The sequence below is a fragment of the Pyrgilauda ruficollis genome, unplaced genomic scaffold (assembly GCF_017590135.1).
Source record: "Pyrgilauda ruficollis isolate IOZ18807 unplaced genomic scaffold, ASM1759013v1 scaffold21, whole genome shotgun sequence".
Lineage (NCBI taxonomy): Eukaryota > Metazoa > Chordata > Aves > Passeriformes > Passeridae > Pyrgilauda > Pyrgilauda ruficollis.
In genome coordinates, this window is record NW_024520318.1 from 4403268 (window position 1) to 4423728 (window position 20461).

Consider the following 20461-nt stretch of genomic DNA (forward strand, 5'->3'; position numbering starts at 1 on the left):
AGCCCTGAAAACATTGTCCAGAGCTTCTCCTCCTTGCTCCCGGCTGATGGGAATGTAGGAATGACCACACTGAGGGGAGCACAGGCCTTGGCCTGGCAGCAACCCGCAGCTGGCACCAAAGGGAGGACACGGATGGGGACATGCACTGATCTCAGGCTGGAACTGCTTGGGGAAAGGGCTACCCTGTCAGAAGTGGCATTTGGTGACAACTTTCCAACATCCAACTTTCACACACCCCTGCTAGGGCTGGGTGGACAGGGGAGGCTCGGTGAGTGACATGCACTTCAGGGGTGGTATTTGGCAGTAAGTGAAGGGTCTACAAAACATATCTTATGAAGAACAGCTGTGGGAGGGCTTGTTTAATATGGAGAAGAAGAGGATCAGGTGAGAGCTCATCCCTCTCTACAAGTCCCTGAAAGGAGATTGTAGCCAGCGGGGGGATGCTCTTTCCTCCCACACCTGCAGTGAGAGGAAAACAGCCTTAAGCTGAGATAGGGGAGATTCAGATTAGACATTAGAAACAAATGTTTTACTTTTAGGGTGGTCTGGCATTGAAAGGGATGATGGTGGAGTCACTGCCCCCGGAGGTGTTAAGAGCCGTGTGGAGCCGGCGCTGGGCGATGCGGTTTAGGGGTTACAGCAGCGCTGCTGGCTGTGCGGCTGGACTGGATCACCTTCAACCTTGACGATTCTCTAATTCCATCATTCCACGACCCTAAGCAACGACCGAGCGGCTCGCGGCGGGCGAACGAGGCGGAACGGGAATCGGACCGGGTCGGGGCGAAGGGGCCGGGCGCCGTGCCCGCCCCTCGCCGAGCGCCCGCCCCGGCGGCGCGGGGCGGGGCGGCAGCGGGGCTGGCCGGCGTCCCACGCCCGCCTCGGCCGCCTTTTCGGCGGGAGCCGCTACTCCAGAGTGCGCGGTAGCGTGGGCCGGCCGGGGCCCCATGTGGTGCCGACATCACTGACATGGCGGAATCCCCGCCGAGCCCTCCCGGCACTCGCTCCAGCTAACCGGGACTCGCCGCCCCGCACCGCCCTCCCGCAGGTAAGGACGCGGCGGCGCTGCGGGGAAACGGGTGCCGGGCGGGGAGCCCCGCGGCTCCGCTGCGCTCCGAGCGCCGGGCAGCCGCGTCCCCCGCCCCGCGGCGCCTCTCCCGGTCCCGGCTCTTTTGTTCGGCGGCGGGACGCGGCCGCACTCGGTGGAAAGTTTCTCTGGCCGCCCCGCCGGCTCCCTCCGCCGCGGGGAGCGCCCGGCGGGCGGGCGGGAGCGGCCGCGCTCGGGGCTGGCGGCGGGACGGGCGCTCCAGCACCGCCCGGCTGTCCCTGGGGGCGGCCGGCCCGGCCGCTGTCATCGCCGCCGCCCTCCCCGCCCGCTGCGGCTCCCGGAGGAGAAGTGCGGGAGCGGTCGGTGCCGGCGGGGGCCGCGGGCACCGCGGGTGTGTGCGGGGCGCCTGCCCGCAGCTCCCCCCGAGCCGCGCCCCGCTCCGCAGCTCGCCGCCCGGCCGGGGCTGCGGGCAGGTGGAGGAACCGGGGGCTCCTCCGCCTCCAGAACGTCGGGATCCAGAGGGCATGTTGGAGAAAAAGCTGGAGAAAGGCGCGACCGTCTTCTCTTGGCCCCGTCCTCCCCGCCGGGCTCCTGGCAGAGGTGGCTTGGGGAAGGAAAGCCCTGGAAACTTTTTATTTTTGCTTGCCAGACACCTTTTTAAAATGGCATGCGACCAGCAGACGGAGTAAAAAAGAACAACCCTTTTTAAAAGCTTAACCTCTCTTAGGTTAAGACCACAGCTGCATCCCCCCCTTCCCGGTTCTCAGAAATGTTCTATTTAAATAAGGTTTTGGCGGAGGTAGTGCGGCTTGGAGTTAAATGTAACGAACCATTTATCCCATCTATATTTGTAGAATAGAAGGCGCGGGGCAAGCCTGCCTCTCTCCATATTAGTAATTTTGTATTTCATTTGCCTTTCTTTGTGTCCTTTGAGTATATAAAAGTACTGGCCTTAAAGGAGTAGTTACCCCATCTCGGGGTTGGGGGGGGAACTGAGATATGGAGAGATTGGAGCTCCTCGTTGGCGTTTTTTATTTTGGATTTTTTAATTTGCTGTTCGAACTCCGTGCTGGCTCTGTGAGAACAGGATTCACATATCCCGGTTACCTGTGCCCTAACCACAGCTGCTGTATCCCTTAACCGCTTACCCTGCAGAACACAGTACGTTCCTGAAAGGTGCCAAACCAGTCTAACTCGAGTTTAACAATGTGCTAGGTAATGGCATTTCAAACTTCCACAGATTTTTAAGCATAGAACACTATTTCTCAACCTTTTTTTTTCTTTGCAGCAGCAGAGCTTGCTTAAAAGAGTTTGGGAGTGCCAGGCCTGGCAGTGCCTGTACTGGTCTGGGTCTGCGCTTTGTTCTGATGGGGAGCGGCTGGTCTGGACACGGATGACACAATGTGTGCTTGGCTGGGAATCCAGATAAAGGCATTGCTTCCATAAACCTCAGGAGCAGCCAAGGGCTGCCTCCTGAGTGGAAGCATCTTGCTCCTCTTGCCCCGTTCACCTACGGCCCGTGTGTCTTTCTCAGCAGTCGCAGAATACGCTGCCGGTGCTACCAGTAAGAAAATGATTCTTGGCCGAATTCCCGGGGTCATTTCGGGTCTCGCACAGAAGCGGTCTGTTAGTGCTTTTCTCTTAATCTTCAGCACTTCTGTGGTTCCCTCTCGTTAATTTCAAAGCAGTTGTGATTTGTGGTTGTATTGGGACCCTGCTGTGGCAGAAACGTCTGCTGCCCCAGAAGTGTCCTGTATTGTTCTTCCCAGTTCAGTATCTTTTAGCTACTTTATGCTTATAATGTAACTCAGAGATGAGTCTGTGTGGAAGGTAATATATTTTTTTTTTTTGTTATTTTTTTTTTAAATTTTGTGCCTTTGGAGCTCATCTGGTTTGGGTTTGAGGTCACTGCTGGGACAGCAACGAAGAGGGTTTTTTCATACTGTTAGCCTATAGTTGGCCAAAGGATAAGAAATGAAGGTAGCTACCAGCCAAAATAAGCTGATATTCTGCTATAGCCAAGAAGCTCAGAGCTGTAACTCCATACTGCAAGTGTTTTATCTTTAGTCTCAGAAAAGTTTGTAACTTCCAATCTGAAATGTGCTTGTCCTGGCACTTTTTTTCCTACGTGTAGTATTTAGGGAACTAAAAGAAGTTTTCTCCATCATACCTCTTTCTTAGCAGAGAATTTGGCATTTTTTTCTCATCACTTTATAGTTTTCTTCATGTTCTCTGAGAAGGAGAAGCAGTTAAGGGCAGTCAAACTTCTGCAGTTCATAAATCTGTGCAAGAAAATATATACAGACCATGCAGCCAACTTCTGTATGTATGTGGTTGTATTCATGAACTTTCTAATAAGTATAATTGACTTTTTCCCTCAAAAATGTAGGTTGTCAGAACCAACATTTATAGTATGAATAAATGTTTGTAGTGTGAGGATAAATGCCTGCTAAGTACATGTAATTAAATCCAAGGACCAGAACACACCTGAATCAAACAATTTACTCTCCACAGTGCTTTTTTCTGCACTGTAGTGCCACTTCCCTCCAAAGAAAAGACATGGGGGAAGATGGAGTGATCTTTTTGGAGCACTTGGAATGGCAGTTTGGGACACACTGGGAGAGCATGTCCTGTCACTCCACCGAGGATGTGGCTGTTGGGTTTAAAGTCTGGAAATAGTGTCACTGGAGTTGTTTTGAGCAACATGCCACAAGTTATCGAAATTCCATTTGTTTGCAGTAGCCTTTGGTGTACAGCAAATAAAATAAATAGCAGAAGAAGCCAGCAGAGCCCTGTGTAAATCTCAGCTGTGCAAAATACTGGCGAGGCAAAGTTTCTCAAGCGTTGCCTGGAGGATTTGTGCCTCAGTGATTGTCTCTGCGCTGCTGAGTGGTGGAGGATCCTTTGGAAGCAGCAGTATCAAAACTCGTGTTGTTTACGGCCAAGGTTTAGTGTCCCTGTGTGATCTGTCCCTGGAGATGGAAGGTATGTGGGAAGAGGGAAGTTCTTCAAGCAAGGCAGTGGAAATAGGAGCCGCTGGATACACAGCGGTGAAAAGCCATCTACAGGCAGGAATGCTGGTGTGTCAGCGGGCAGATAACTCCAGACAGCTTCCACTGGGGACGTGCTGGTTGGCGTTTTTATCAGTTTATTCTAAGCACCTCTTTGCAAAATTAAAGTTGGAAGCCTGCTCGCTGTTGGATTCCAGACAGCCAGAAAAAAAAAAAAAAAAAGAAAAGAAAAAAGCACAAACTAATTAAATGTGATTTATTGTGGAATTTGCAACAGTGTTGGAGAGATGAGTTGCCTTTCAGAAATGCTGCTGTGGATGTTAAATCTGTGCTTTGCTCTGGATGAAAAATGACGGTGCTGTTGAGCAAGTACACAAGAAAAACATCGTCTGTGTTAAAGTCTGTTCTTGAGCAGGAATATTCCCTGGAGGTCCCAGGTAGTGCAGCTTGGAGCAAATCTTTGTGGTGCTTTTAATTGGGAAAAGAATGGGTTTCAGGGCTTCTCCAGTGACATGCTTTCTGCGTTTCATCTGAGGAATCCTTTGTTTACAAGTAAATTGTGGTGTTTGTTAGCAGATAACAGACAAAAAGCCAACAGCATAAGAAGCCTTCTCTATTTGTTTTTCTAATGGTGACAGTTTATAATGGTAATATACTGAAAATTGCCATGTGGATACTCTGTTTAGTAAACTGCAGCTATGTATAGTGTTAGTTTTGTAATATGAAGCAATAAACAATTCCTAAGTAATGAAATACATATTTTATAGTTTCTTTTTTTGAGAGGATGAAACTACAGCTAATATTGATATGTGGCATTTGCTTGTTCTGGCATCTGCTCCTCATTCTGTAAGATACTCAGTGCAATGACAAGATGGATTCAGGAGAGGAGTTTCTGCTGTTGTGTTTTTGTTTGTTATTTTTTAGATTTAGAATAACTGAGAGCCAACACTTGAATTCTCTGAAGATGACAGTGATAAGCCTGATTTTTCTGTGTTGAGTTAGTGTATTGCAATTATGTGGCAGCAATGCAAACTTTAAAACATGCTTTACATCCTAGTCTCTTATCATTGCCTTATAAATAATTTTGGACTTCTCTATTATTAGGTCCTTGCAAAGGACTCTAATAATAGAATCTGTGTATACATGTATTTAAACATCTCCTTCATGCTTTCAGGAATGCTTCATATGGAATGCTTTGGAAAGAGAGAAAGAAATTCCTTTCAAGAAGTTAATAAAAGCTTCAATAAACAACAATTTTAGATGACCTTTGCCACTCTCAGAAATGCTTGGGATGTTGTGGACAGATTTCCTCATGCTTTTAATCTGAACTAGGAAAACCAATCTGCTCTTAGTTTGTGGGTTATCTGGGCCTTTGTGAAGCTGTCTCAATTTTACATGGTTGCTCCCTGTTTTCCACTCACCCACTAATGAAATGCCAGTGTTTATAACCTATATCCCAGTGTTATCTTTTGCCCCAAATATTTCTTCACAATCCTTTAGTCAAACTCAGGACTGTGGTGAAGTAAGATGGAAGTGATTGTTTTGGACCTTGATAGGAGAAACAGTGTGGAAGTAGAGAGTTGTCCTGATTTGTTTCAGGATGACCTTACCATTTTCCTTTAGTGTGTGGTTAGTTAGCTGAAAGAACTCATTCCAGTTTGTGACTTGCCTTTGTTGTACAAGTACGTCCCTATTCAATGACAACTCAGGTAACATAAGTGACCTTATGCTTGCAGACTTGGGCTGATCTGGGTATGTTACTCAGTGCTACGTATTGCTGTGTTCTCATTTATTTATTGATGTGGAATAATGCAGCAGAGAAAAAAGGTTGAAAGCATTTGTGGATAATGAGAGCACTGGGTAGGTTTCCTTCTGGTCAGCCTGTATTTTTGTGGGCTCATGTGATGTCACCTCACAGAAGGGAAAAAATTGCCTTCAGTGTCTGGTTACTAGCAAATGTGTGGCAACCAGAAGCATCACTTCATTAGAATGAATTAACAGCAGAAGAGACCCAGTGAGAACTGCAAAGCTTGTGGAATATTGTGGGGTCTACAATGCCTGAATAGTGTGTGTTGGTTTTTTTTTTCTTTGTCTATAAGTACTGATAGAAATGGTGAATTTGAAAAGCAAAGACGCAGCTTTGGCTTCACTGACTGCATCAAGAGTCTTGCTTTACTGGGGGACTCAATATTGTCTTTCATATGATGTTAAAGTATCAGGAATAATGGCTTATGTTGAAGTGGAAAAAGTTCCACCTTTTGTGACAAGACAACTCAAATTGGAACATACCAGGTACCATTCTTCTAGGTATATTTGAACTGGATGCAAGTTCGGGACCTAGTTGCACACCTAGTGCTTGTGTGTGTTCTTCTGTTCTTGTAGCAGATGGTAACTGGTGTTTGACTTTGAGGGGTGTGTTTGGCTTGAACAGTTATAATGTTGGTCTTGTTTTCACCAGTTCTTACTTCACTTTGCTTAGAACACAGTAATGTCCTGTTCTTTTGTAATACTCTAAAGCTCTGAGGAATGATTTTGTAGTCTTGTTAGGAGATATATTTTTTATTAACTGTATTAAAAATTTAAAAAAGAGATTGAAAATAAGCTGTAGATTTCCCCCAAAATGTGTTAAGTTATCCTCTATTACACAGTCCTGTATTGTTATACAGTTCTGTGTTGAACTGTGGCTACCTTGGAAGGCATGACTTTTAAGGTGAAGAATTTGTTCCTATTTTGTGGCATTGTCTGAAGGATGGCAACACATTTCTTGAGGGCTGATTTCCACTGAGTCATCCTCTGAGCAGGGCAGAGGGATGTTCAGCTGCTATCACATCTTCTGCTTTGGCAGGTTAACTAGGAAATTTGTTTTCAAAGCCTGCCTTGGGGAGGAGAGAGCAACAAGTCTTTATTTTCGAATGCTGGAAAGTGTTAGAAGCTGTGGCAGCTCAAAGAAAAGCAAATGAAAGAAAACAACTGTTTCTTACTCTGGATTTTTATGGAATTGGCTTCTGCTTTAGTGAGGTTTTTTTTCTTTTTTTTTTTTTCTTTATTCCAAGGTCTGCTTTTCTCCATGTCCCACTTGCCCATCCTTTCTTTAACACACTTATTCATTATCCACCTGTGATTCCTGATACTGGAGTAGGGTTTTCCTTCTAATTATCTCTCACTATGATTTATGTTCTCTTGGTTGTAAAGCTGTTAAAGGTGATCTTAGCCATGCAGTGAGGTTTCTGATGCTTTGTGCTCCAGGCTGGAGGCTTGGGGTGCAGCATTCGGTCACGGGAGCGGTGTTCCTCCTGAGCCAACCCATCTGACAATCCCTGTGTCCGGGGAACTGGGCAGCTAGAGACACAATACTTAATTTGGCACAGCACTTGCTCTTAGCTGGCTTTTCTTGAGTGCTTCAGATGTGGGTGAGGGAGGGGCAGCAGATCTGTGTTTGTGGAACGCTGCATTCCCTTCTGTCTTCTTCCCTTTGGCTTCGTGCGCTGGTTGTGACGTGTGGCCTTTGCATGACTAAAAGTGCAGGCGTGTGGACGTGAGGGATGTGTCCATCCAATGTTGCATCCACTGCAGCCCAGGTGGCTGTGTCTTGGCCCCAAGGTGGGTGGGTACACATGACCCAGGAAGGCTGTGGTGTGTGGTCCTGTGTGCTTCAGAGAGTTGGGTCATAGGTTGAGGCATTGTTGATGGTACGGGTCCCAGCCAGCCGTACAAGGAGGGAAAATCCATCTTCAAAAGCTGGTTCTGAGGAATGGGTCAGAAGCTTCCTGGCATGTCTGGCAAGGCTATTATTATAAGGAAGGAAATGAGAGTTTGGTGTACTGAAGTGGCCTTGTGTTTTGGCTGTCATGTGTAAGGGGTGGAAGTGGTGGAAGGATTAAACTGCACATGGTCTGTGGAGATCTTAGGCTTGGAGAGTAACCCAGAAGCAGGAAGAGCTGCAGAAAGTTGATGGTGTTATGGAAAAGAGAAAGGGATGGTGAAAAAAAAAAATCTAAATTCGGTATAAATCAAAGTTAAGTGGTGCTTCACTATGTCTGTGTTGATGTCTGAACATGTACATATGTTGCATCCTCTTAAATGAGTGACCTTACGAGGCTTGGAGGAGCAGAGAAAATGTCAGTGTCACAAATAATCCCCTGTAGAAATTGTGGAGTGAAACAACACTGAAGATTCTGGATCAGCTGAAAATGACTCGACAGCCAAAAGACTGACCCCTGCTCTGTGTGCACTGTGACCCTGCAGGCTGTCAGCTCTGCTCTGGAGAGTTCAACCTCCTTTTGAACTTGTAGGAAATGTATGTTGGATGTTCTGAGGATAAAGGGTTAATTTCATGGCATTTCAGGGTATAAGTTCATGTGTTCATAAATCAATTTGTTTGACAGTCAATTTCTCACTGTTCTCTAATCAGAAGTTTGTTATTTAGGCTGCTGTACATACTTTCCTGGTCTCTAATAAAGCACCCAGAATAAGCAGAAGTGAAGCCTGGTTTTTTGATACTTCTGTGTTTTGCTTGCACTTAAGCAGGTAGGTGGTTCATTCCCACGGTGTCTCCTTGTGTAACTTCCTATTTGTATGTTGTCCTTTTGGTTTATTTGTTATAAAACTAAATTACATTTGAGTTCGGCAGGACCTCAAAACAACAACAGAAGTCAACAAACAGAAACCTTAAAGGACCAAACCAAGATGACTTTGTATTTCCCATTGAGGTTAGCTTAGATGTTGGTGAGGTAATAATGTCATGTTCAGGAGTAAGAAATATCCTATGGATTTCACCAGAGACCCAGATAATGTCTTGTTGGATGACTGTTGTGGAGTACTGGGCAGCACTCAGCTGTTGCCACCATGCCAGGAAGTTAATTAAGGTCAATTGAGAATTTTAATACTAGATCATAGGCACCAGTTTTGCTTCTAGAAGGTCTAGGGTCACACTCTTACCTGGCATTGAACATGCAGGTTACGTTATTCTTAGCTGACCATAACCAGTGCACAAGAAATGTTGTGGCTAAAGAATTCTAACATTTTTCCACAAAGCAAGAGTTCTGCAGAGTTTGGCATAAAAGTGGAGAAAAGTGACTGAAAGGATAGATTTAGCTTGAATATTAGGAAGAAATTTTTTACTGTGAGGGTGGTGAGACTGGCACAGGTTGTCCAGAGGAGCTGTGGCTGCCCCATCCCTGGAAGTGTCCAAGGCCAGGTTGGACAGAGCTGGGAGCAGCCTGGGATAGTGGAAGGTGTCCCTGCCTGTGGCAGGAGGTTGAAGCTACATGGTCTTCATGGTGCCTTTCAACCCAAACCATTTCACGAGTCTATGATCTGAGCCTTAATCCTTGTTTCTTGTGTGTCAGCTGGTGGTGAAATTAACTTGTTTCATTCTGCTCCGCACATGTTTATTTTTGCAACTCCATATGCTGCTCTAACAGATCTTTATTATTGCTTGTTAAGTTCAGCAGTGCTTTTAGTGACTGCACAAAACATAAACATCCTCTGTGACTTCGTTAGACATACAGTGCAAACTTTTTGTTGACTTGAAGGCTGTTCCTCGGGTCAGTGAGCGCTGTGAGCAGCAGTCAGGGCACTGTACGCCCACGACTGCGAGGAAATGAGGAACAGAAAGGAATTGTCTTGTTACCTAATTTAAGTGTCTTCTCCCTGCAAGCTCTCGTGTGTGTGGTGTTTTATCTTTACCCTTTCCCCTCTCGGTTAACAGGGCTGGACGTGCTGGTCCAGCTGTTCCAGCTGCCTTGTTCAGTGGGCAGGAAATGGTGATGTGGTGGAAATTGGGCAATTCTGCCGAGTGCAACCAAAAGGATCTCTGATTTCTTCCACAGCAGTCACTTCTGGCTTCTGGATAAAACGAAAGAGTCAAGTCATTCAGATACTTCTGTAACCACAATCTGTGTAAGGAACGAGGTGGCTACACTTGAATTTTTATGTGCATCTGAATAGGTTGCTTCAGTGGATGTGTGAGAGCTGCTATGTTACTGTAAAGGCAATATTTGTGGATCTAAAACTCTGAAGTTAGACATCAACGGTTTCACTTCCTTTTGGCATTTTGTGATCATGCAGTCAAACAGGATGATATTATGCTCTAAAATGTTGCTGTGAAAAGTTTTTTCAGTTTCTCAGAGCTTCTAGACTATTCCAGTCCTGCCCTTACTAGAACATCTGATTCCTTTCTGGTCTGTTCTACTAAATCCTTATTTCTCTATTCCCTTTTTCCTTTGTTAGATTTTTCTGGACTACAGTGTATTGATTTCAGTGTATGGGTTAGTGCAAGGGGAGGAAGGCGAGTGAAATGTGAGAATTGGGACGGAGAAAATACGGATATGTGAAGACATGGAAGACAGTATTGACTGGATCAGTTGGCAGGTAGACCAAGTGTATTATTATTATTATTGGCCCTGCTATAATTTAAGGTTCCGTGACGTTCTCTCACAACGGAGCACAAGGAAACACAATGATATACTCTTAGGGGATTGAGTTCGCTTGGACAGTGATAACAGCACCCCTGAGCAGACCTGATCCAGCCTGGTTAGCAGCGGTGAGGTGCTGCTGGGGATGAGGTGCTGCTGCCTGGCTCTGCTGAGCCACGTGGCAGCGGGAGATCTGTCCTTGCACTTGGGGAGGGAAAAGCAAAGCCCTGGCCTGCTGCCTGGACTAACCTCACACGGCAAGCAGAGGATTTGTGTTTGAATTAGAAAGTGTATGGGGATGGCAGATTGGATCTGTCAGCTTCCCTCCTCTTCTGTCCTTGGAAGGGTTATTTTCCGTTAATTATGGATACATAGAATTTTTTTTTTTTTTTGAAGTGTCCTGGCTCTGTGGAGCAAGTGAGATGTCACTGTGGTCTCCTGGTTCCCTGAAGGGTTCCCCCAGGATGGCTGGCTGGGCAGCAGGTTTCTCTCTGCTGGGCCAGGAGTGCAGTGAGGTCCTGCCTGGGCTCCGTGGGCTGTTCCTCCTCCTGCTCCTATTGCCTGGCAAGTGCAAGACAATTTGAGGGAGCTCTATGCAAAGTGTAGGTGATTGAGATGAACAAAACTTTCCCTTAAAAATTTTGAAGATGATTTGACTGGTTCTTCAGTTAGTATTTTATGTTGGCTGCATACTTTATAAAGTATCACTGATTTAGTATTTTTTGCGTATCCCTACTTTTCTCAGAAAACGTTTTACAATATTCAACTTGTGCATTTATGAAAGGATTTGGCAGATGGGAAGGGGAAGCAACAACTCTTCTCTCGTCATACACAGAATACACAGTTGGAAGGAAGAAGCAGATAAATACCTTTTTTATCTATTCTAGTATATTAGACAAAGGTTTTCTTTGTTTTTCTGCCAACAGCAGCTCTTTCTGACCTTTGTGATCAATATTAGCAATGAAGTTTCTTTGAGCAGATGTGGAGACTTTGTTGTGCAACTGCTCAACCAGAGTGTGAATGTGGTGTGATAGTGGTTATGCAGCCATGGAGAAAGGTACCCACCCAAGGGGGGAATCTTATTTTGCTTCTAATAGAGATGGGAAGGGAGATTAATGCTATTTTGCAAGCCCTTCTGGGATTTGTTTTGGAAAGGGTATGCTTTCTGATCACCTATGTTGGTGAAAGATGGGTAAATTTGGAGTGGTGGAGTTACAGGCGAGGGTTACAAGCATGACTGGAAGTGTGGAAAGCCTTTCTCATAAGATGAGATGGAGAAATATTTAACAGGAAAGAAGTTCCAATGAACTTTACTATCTCTAAACCCATCAGAGAGGTAAACATTGAATGCATACAGGACTGTTTAAGCCAAAACCCAGTGCTGGCAGACGAACGTGTGGATACAAGATGTCAAGAAATAAAAACTTCTTTAGAATTTGATCGAGCAGCTTAATCCAAACCAGCCCAGCTATCTAAACAGGAGCCAATTTAGGGCATGCAGAAAGACCTAAGTACTTTGAATATACAGGGCTTAATGCAAGGCTGTTAAAAGAGTATGTGGCTGTGATATTCCCGTATATGAATAGGGAGTGTACAAGTGGCAGATGGATTTCCAGGAAGTGGGAGAACAGAGAACCTGGAATACAGTCTGATGAAAGTACTGTGGGCATTGCAGCTGCAAAATTTATGAATCTAATCCCTATTTTTTAATGAACTGGCATTAGGCTTCAACTGGCAACTTCATTTCAGGTCTGCTTGCACCTGAAGTTGTGCATGTGCGGAGCTGTACAACACTGGCTGTGCAGCTTCAGTATGGCTGCAATCCTGGTGGAATTCACTTTCGTGTCCTGCTACTTTTATTGGTAGTAGATCCTGCTGTAACATAGTTCCAGGAAAGGAGATGGGCGGCTTTCAGAGAGCTTTGAACATCAGGTCAAACAACAAAGGTGCTTTCCAAAAGTGGTGGATCACTTATCAAAGTGGAGAGGTTTGTATCCAAAACTTTACCAAGGATAATCTCTAGGAAGGAGTATGTTAATTCTTCAGATAATCTCAGGCTTCAAAGCAAAATCAGAATGCAAGATAAAGTTTTGTTTACACTTTGTCCTAGAGGGGAAATAAAAGTAACAAGGTCAGGCTTATACAAATGTGAATTTAAATATTTAAAAATGCCTGAATATGTTTGCTGGTAGAAGATGGCAGCTGTACTGAAATACAAGGTAAAAGTTTTTTTTAAAAAGTGAAATCAGTGAACAAATGTGCAATGCCAAAGTAGAAATACTTTCAGTGATAAGAAAAGAAAATTTAAATTTGGTCATCTACAACTTCAGAAGTGGCTGTAAAGCCAGCAAATTGCTAGGTCTGCTTGCACCAGGATCCTGAAAAAGGAAAAAGTCAGCATGTAGAGAAGGCATTATCCAGCTAATTGCTTGGTAGCTACACTGAAATTTCTTCAATACTGACCTATGGTATTCCCCTTTTCCAGCAGAAATGCTTTTGCGTCAGACAGAAGTTAATGTTTCTTTGGAGAGAGAAGGATGCACTGAGTCCTGCAGACTTTCATCTGAGCTTTTTCCTCTGCAACAGGAGTCACAGGAACTTGTTGTCAAAGGTGTCTTCTGTGATACAACTGAGATTTTGTTTTGGGGTGGATTTCTTTTTGTTTTAAAGAGTCAGGTTTTGCTTAAATATATTATCAACACTCTCATTTAAGCTTGTGATGTGCTTTTTCCTGAGCTGCTTGGGGGGTAAAAGTTGCTTTAATTGTCTTTATGCTAATTCAGAGGAACTGGGAGCTTGTTTCCATCCATCAGCGCTGGAAAGCGAAACAAAAGCCAAGCCAACTTGCAGGTCCTGGATCCCAGCCACTGCCCAGCGCCTCTGTCATTTGCTGCTTACAAAACACTGTGCTGGGCTTTGCCTTGCCCGTGCTGGGCTGTGAGCGTGGACCTTGCCTTGGTCAGCAGCAGGAGGAGGAAGGTGAAGCCCCGAACGTTCCCCGTGGGGTCCCCAGCCTTTGGCCAGGGCTCCCTGCCAGCGACGTAAGGGTTGGCTTGGGAGTTCTCCAGGCTTATAAAACACCCAGCTGTTGAACTTTTAAAAGCTGTGTGACTGGGCAGCTGGGAGCTCGGATGGGCTGGAGGATGAGCTGTATTTGACGGAGGAACAATGGTTTCACAAGCGCACACACGTACTCCCCTCACCCCCTTCTGGGGCCGTGGGTGTGCACTATCTGAAATCCTGGTGCTAATTAAAAATCACAATAAGCCAGTGCACTTAAAAGTGGCTTTTGTTGGTTTGGGGGTTTTTTTGTTTTTTTTTTTTTTTAATTCAAAACTGCTCTGACTGGGGAGTTAGTGAAACAACTGGGAACAGCATCTCGCATCGTGGCCACTTGCTCTGTCGTGGCTGAGCTGGTGCAAAGTATCTTGGAGTTGATTTTTATTGTTCTGGTGGGACTTCAGCCTACTGTGGCAAGGGAAAAGTTAACATGGGCAACAAGAACTAACTCAGCTTCCAGGGGTGGAAGTGCTGGTGGGAGGCCAGGAGCTGACTGGAAGAGCCTGGCTGGGAATGGGGCAGAGGGAGCATCCCTGAGCAGGTTGGCATGGCCAGGAGCACAGCAGAAGTGATCTGTGGGGCTTTATTTAATGCTGGCTGGGTAGTATGGTTTAGTTTCAGTCTCACCCACAAACTGCTAAGCATTTCCTCATTTAGGAAGGTCAATATGGAAAAAACTTGCAGTGTAAAGCTGTAGTTTTTTTATGTGGACAGTCAAACAGATCCCATGAAGTGATAATTAGTGTTACTGGCCAGGGCAGGCTGTCAATTTTAGTAGGAAATCATTAAATAAACACTGGTGAATAACCACTATGCTGGTGGTTCTTCCCTTGGAAGAGACCAGGGCACTAACAGAGGTGATGTGTTTCATTATCCCCATTCTGCAGCTGAGAAAACAAGACACAGAGGTGAAAATACTGGAGATACTTTGTTTGGGGCTTGTTTCAATTGAAGCTGGACTAGGAATCTTACTAGTGGTCTGCACATGTGTGGAGGTTTCCCTCCCCAAGGCAGCTCTTGATGAGTGCCTGTGTGCAGTTCCTATCTCTGAAAGCCTCTCCCAGAGGAGGTTTCCTTGGCAAGAGGGCAATAACTACTTGCCTTCTGCTCAGCATATTATATTGTATCTGTAGGAAGCCTTTGTACAAGGCTGACTTGCTGTGGGTTGGGGGGCAAGGACAGTTCCCTTACAAATGCCAGCTACAAATACAATTATCAGTAGGCAGTACAGCATACACCTGATTTAGGAAAGTTATAGTTCTTTAGAGAGGGTAAAGGTATCTTGGCTGACTTGTAATTTTTATTTCTGGTGAGTGCATGAGGTCATATCTCCATAAGAGGAGGAAATACTGCTCACTTCCACTGGCTGATTCCATCTACTTCAGTAGCTAATCTTTGGATTTTCATTTCTAATGGTGTGCCCAATTCTGATTTACCTGGCTCCTGCTTCTGCTCCTCTTCTTTAATGTCCAGTCCTTGCTGGCCTGGGATCACATAAAAATGCCAGCCCTTTGAGAGGGCTGCTGTGCCATGTGTTGGGCAGTGGGGCACACGGTGTTATCAGCTCAGATTAATCTGTGCTCACTTGGCTGGCCAGCTCTTCATACATGGGAGATATTTCATGTTGGTTGTGCAGAGTGAGCTCTTTTATCAGTGCTGTGTGGTACCAAGCCCGAGGAAGGCTAAAGAACACACGTGCTAACACAGCTATCTCTCCAGCCAAAGGTGTAATCTCGGCCGAGAGCGCACTTGGATTTGTTTGACAGGGCCTGTTTCATATAGAATGACAATGCTGATTATGTTCCTATCTTTGCATTCCTTATCGCTGGAATCCTTCATTGACTTTTGATTTTTTTTATCTGAAAGTTGTGTCTTACTAATGGGATGTAATTGCACTGGGCAGCCTGCTTCCTTCTCAGCTGCTGGTCCGCAGTTAACACAGTCTCTCTCTCCCATCCCTCTGCATCAGTGTGTCCTGTTGTTGGCAGTAGGTCAGGCTCTCTTTAAAGGCTCGAATCAAAACTTAATTGAAACATTTTGGGGCTGACTTGCCCACTGGGGTAAGTCAACAAGTGCATTTTGTAGCTCTTCCAAATACCAAACAGAAGAATTCATTAAATTCTTTTCCCCTGCATCATTAGCCCTGTTTTCACTTCTGTTTTACAGTGGGGTTATGCTGCTATTGGAGTTCAGTCCTCCTTAGCTTGTTTTAGAATCCAGCTCATTTTCTGTTTTCTTGCAAGTCATGGTTATTTTTCTTTGTCTGACTTGTCTTGACTTTAGCCTTGGTTTCACTTACCAAATTTCTGTACTACTTTCACTGTCTATTCTTAGCTTCCCTCTTTTACCCTTTTTATGCTGCGTTACATTTGTGTCTTCTTACCATGGTATCGGGATAGGATTTTAGTTGACGTTTCCCCCTTTCTCAAACAAGAGAATGAAAATTATTCAAGTTGTCTTTTCTGGAAGAACAAAAAAGAGCTTACAGTTGCAGATAAAGTTGTTCAAGTCTGTTCTTCCCCTCAATTCTCGTCAGTTTTGGGAAATTAGCATTTGTTGTTCTAAACCTAAACTGCATGTACTGACTCCAATTAATCTCCCTCTAATAACATTTGATTGCTGTGGCGACTCAGAAGTTCTCATGGGATGATTCTCACTGGCTCTGTGAAGATGAAGCTTGCAGCTGTTGGGTACTGAGTGCACAAAAGTCACAAGGACAATAAAACGCTGAGGTTTTTTTCACACATCTTATATAGGATAAGTGTGTACGGTGCAGGAAGTTTTGTTTGCTCTTGAGCTGTGTTTGAATTCCCTTTGTGGTGTAAATCAAATAATTCTCTAAGTACCTTGTCTTCAGTGGGGGAAGGAAATGGTTTCACAAGTGTTTGCTGTACAGAACTTTGCAGAATAGTTCAAGTAGTCAAACTTAATGATATTTAAGAAAGAGCTGCTGAGATCCAACTCCGTGTGCATATCAGTAGATAAAATACTACTGATGCACATCAGAGTGTGAGTTTGTGCTCTGATGACACAGCCCTGAGTTGGTGCTGCTGCTGAAAGGTCAGTCCTGCCTTTCACTCCCTTTATTCTTGTTTTGGCTCAGTGAGTCAAACTCCCTGGGCTGTTCTGGAAGTCAGCCTTGAATTTGTGTCTCTCCTTGCTGCTGGGTGAGGGCCATCCTGGCACAGGCAGTGAGGGTGCAGTGAGGCTCCTGCTGTACCTGAGTGGGGCACGGTGTGTCCTGGGACACCTCCTGTGCCTGCTGCCCCAGTGTGCTCCCCAGCAGGCAGGGCCCTTCCTGCTGGGGTGGACTGCAGAGGAGAACCATCCTTGTTAAATGGACAGAAAGTGCACTGGGCTTTGCCTTTAGTCCCTTAGTACTTGTGCTGTTTGAAATCAGTGTCAGTGGTTCTCCCTGAGCATCACCTCCCATGCTGAAGGAGAAGGGTTAAGAGCAGGGAAGTGCTGAAGTGCTACGGGTGCAGTCTCCTGGGCTCTGCTGTGTGTGTGTGGGGCAGCTTGCTCTGAGCTGTGTAGTACTCCTTAGCAGGTGATGTGCCAGTTAAAAACCAGCTCAACTACCTGGTTTTCATTTAAATTACATGTTCTCCTTCAGTGTTCATTTTAGCTACCTGTCCCAATAACTAATTTTGCCTCCTTTGAAGCTGTCTCTGCTCTTGTTTTTCATGTTTGAAGAGAAGGGCTCACACTTTCCCGAAAGGAATCAAGAATCCAGGAAAGGGCATTAAGAAAGATCTTCCCTTTCTCCTCTCAACAGCTTGAGGCAGAGATCTGTTTTTTCATATTTACTCACGGCAAAGCAGGTAGCACTGGGTAGCAGCCACCCAGCCTGGCTGTGATGGTGTGTGCAGCAAGAGCACATGGAGCCTGGCTGTGTAAAAAGATTCTGCCATGGGCAGGGCTTCATCTTGGCTTCTCCCATGGACAGGGCATCCATCCCTGGCAGCCCCCATGACCTGCATCTCCTGCTTTGTTGGAATTCTTCGTTAACTCTGTGTGGTAAGAATATCTCCTAATTACTCACTGCTAAAACTTGGTGTTTAATAGCTACTTAGAGGCAGAGCTTGGATGGGAAGAAAGAGTTTTTAGATAAAAGTTGGTCATTGCTTGTTAATTAAAGTCTGTCTTTTCTCAGGGATAATTAGTGCAGCATTGGCAAGAGAGAAACAAAAGTTCAGACAGGACACAGCTGAGCTGTAATCTGCTTATGTTAGAGCCTGAAATAGCAAAGGGTGTGTTTGACTTGAAGTGCTTGTCCAGGGATCTATCCTTACTCCTCTCCTTATGGGGGAAGGGATAGCAAGCTTTGAAGTGCAGGCACAACTCTAAAGCTGGAATACCAAGGTATGAATGGGTAACAGGTACCTTGGAGGTAGAGGTGTGTCTTGGATTCCAGGTGCTGGAAAGAACTGCTGGATTATTAACATATCCTTTAATATGCTGGTTGGAAATCTCAGCCACTGGGATGCATCCCTTGGGGTGAACCAAAAAAAAAAAAAAAAAAAAAAAAAGAAAAAGTGTGCTGAGATCCGGAGCAGCAATTAATGGGATCTGTTTGGTTTTTCCTCCTGAGAATGTAGCTCTGGATCGTGTTTCCCTCTCTGTGTGTGTGTGTAGAGGTCTGCCCCTACAGCAGTGGCTCAGCTGGGGTACACAGTGTCACCTCACTGTCCCTTGTCACATCCTGGGAGGCTGGGCTTTGTCTGCCCAGGGCTGGCTGAAGGATTTCAGCGTAGGCATGAGAGAGAGCTGGGATGCCAGACTGCAGATGGGAAGGTCTGTGTAATGCAGAAGGAATTCCAAGCATCTTTTTGGTTAATTCTGTTTTTTAGAGGACTGTTAATGTGGCTTGATGGGAACTTGCCTGTTGAGTGCAGCTTAAGGCTTTTTGACTATTTCTAAAAATGGTTTTCTAAAGTCTTCCTTGAAATTTCTTTAAATTGACAATTATTGTACTTAAGATAACTCAAAAAAGACCAATCTTTTAACCTTTATTAATTTTCACAAAACTATTGATAATACCTTTGCCAATACTCTGACATCTAACCTATTTTACTCCTAATGAGAAAGAGTCTTGAGTCTATCTGATTCAATTAAATTCATGCATTCCTACTCAATAACTGAATTTTACTGAGCTTAGTATACTGTACTGAAAATGCCTTATTTTTTTATAACAATTGCTGTGATTTTATAAGGAAGGACATGTTTCCATTGTATTTTCAAATGCTACAACATTTCTCTGCAGAATGTGCTGGTCCTATTTCCAGGACACCTGGAAGGATTTGGGATGCTAGGTGTTGTCACTGAAGTAGTGATGGTGACATGTAATTAAGAAGAAAACAACTAAAGCCAGCTTATCATAAACAAACTTCAGAAATGTTCATTGTATTTGGCACTTAGTGTCTATGAAACTGAAATAGGACAAATGTCTGAGGGGACTTTATATCCTCTGAAATGCTCCATTACCTTTTTTGTTTCCCTCATCTTCCTACAGATGCTTGTTTTCTGTAGTGGTTGCTCAGGTTAGAACAAAAATGGGAATTTGACAAGCATGTAGGTGGCCTTTTTCTTTGATGCATATCAGCAGAGCTTCATTGTTTTCAAGATATTTATCCCTAAAACACTTACGTTTTTAAGCTGTTAAAGTTGTCAGTGATCTGATCAGCTTGGATGGCTCGTGTTTAGATTGTACATTCATGACTGAGAATGTCAGTGTTGGAGTGTGTTTGAGTGGCAAAGAAATGCAGCAATGGGGATGGAGGTTTTGAAAGAAATTATCCCCTGATGAATTATTACCTGTCCAATTTCTCAAGAGGCTTAATGACTTTGCAGATTGAGATGCTGCTGTGAGAATAAATGCTGAGTTTACAGGAGAGTATTCCGTTTCTGTGGATATTGGAGAAAACCTCAAAAAGCCTCTGTTTTTTGATATAATGCCTTCAAATGAATTGTCCTGCATGAAATTCTCTTGAAGGAGGCTTTGAATCTTGTGAATTTGGTTCAAGATTGTAATTTAACTTGAATGGACTAAAAAGATATCAGTGAAACTCACTGGAAAGACTTTAACCATTTTGTTACTTTCCTGACTATTTCTCTTCAGTTTTATTCAGCCTTGGTGTTTAGTTGGATTGTTTATATTAAATTAGCTAGTGGTATGGTTTTTTTATAGGTCTGTAGTATGTTGTACACTTGAACTGAAGTTATATAATTAGACACTTCATTTTGCCTACATTCTACATCTTTTAGCTAATTAGTTACTTGAGTTGCTTTATTTTGCATTACGTTGTTTTCACTTGATTAAGTACACTTCTCTAAGGGTACAGAATTAAGAACATGCTAATTGCACAACAATTTTGGCGTGTGTAGATTGCCTCAGTGTCACCTAAGGACAAAGATTTCTCTGCTTACATAGTTGGCTCTATTCTTTTTGTGCCCCGTGGGCAGATGTGTCAGAGCAGACACTGTGCTCTCCAAAATCTCTTCCTCGCTCCTGCAGTCTAGTCAGAGCTTGTTGGCAGTGTCTAATGTAGCTACTTGCCCTTGGAAATGTCTTGATTTCAACTTTTAAATGTTCAGACCCACTAGTTTGAAGTTTGGAGGGTTGGTGGTGGGATAGGAAGGTGATCTCGGAGCAGAGACCCAAAGGTGTTGTGAATCCAGCACTGTGAGTTACATCTGGAGAAACCAGCAAGCTTCACCTGTCATGAGGTGGAAGGGCAGTTGTGATGCTCTCTGCTGGCTGGGAGTAAGTTTTGATTGTGGGCAATGGTGGGACTGTAAAATATTTGAGCACAATATTTCTAGAAGCGAGTTTCCCCCAGGCACTGAGTGTTCCGGAATAAACATGACTTTATTATAAAGTGCTTGCTCTGTGCTTGTGAGCAGATCAAGACGTCCTTTTTTTGCAT

At 44.6% G+C, this 20461-nt stretch overlaps 1 protein-coding gene across 1 annotated transcript in view; it reads left to right on the plus strand.

Annotated features, from left to right (window-relative positions):
* Positions 1-875: 875 nt before the first annotated feature.
* FNDC3B (fibronectin type III domain containing 3B) overlaps positions 876-20461 on the plus strand; it is a 185555-nt gene continuing 165969 nt past the window's right edge. The window contains exon 1 of the mRNA XM_041467869.1: positions 876-1045. The gene's annotated coding sequence lies outside the window, so the exon portion shown is untranslated. The remainder of the gene's footprint in view (positions 1046-20461) is intronic.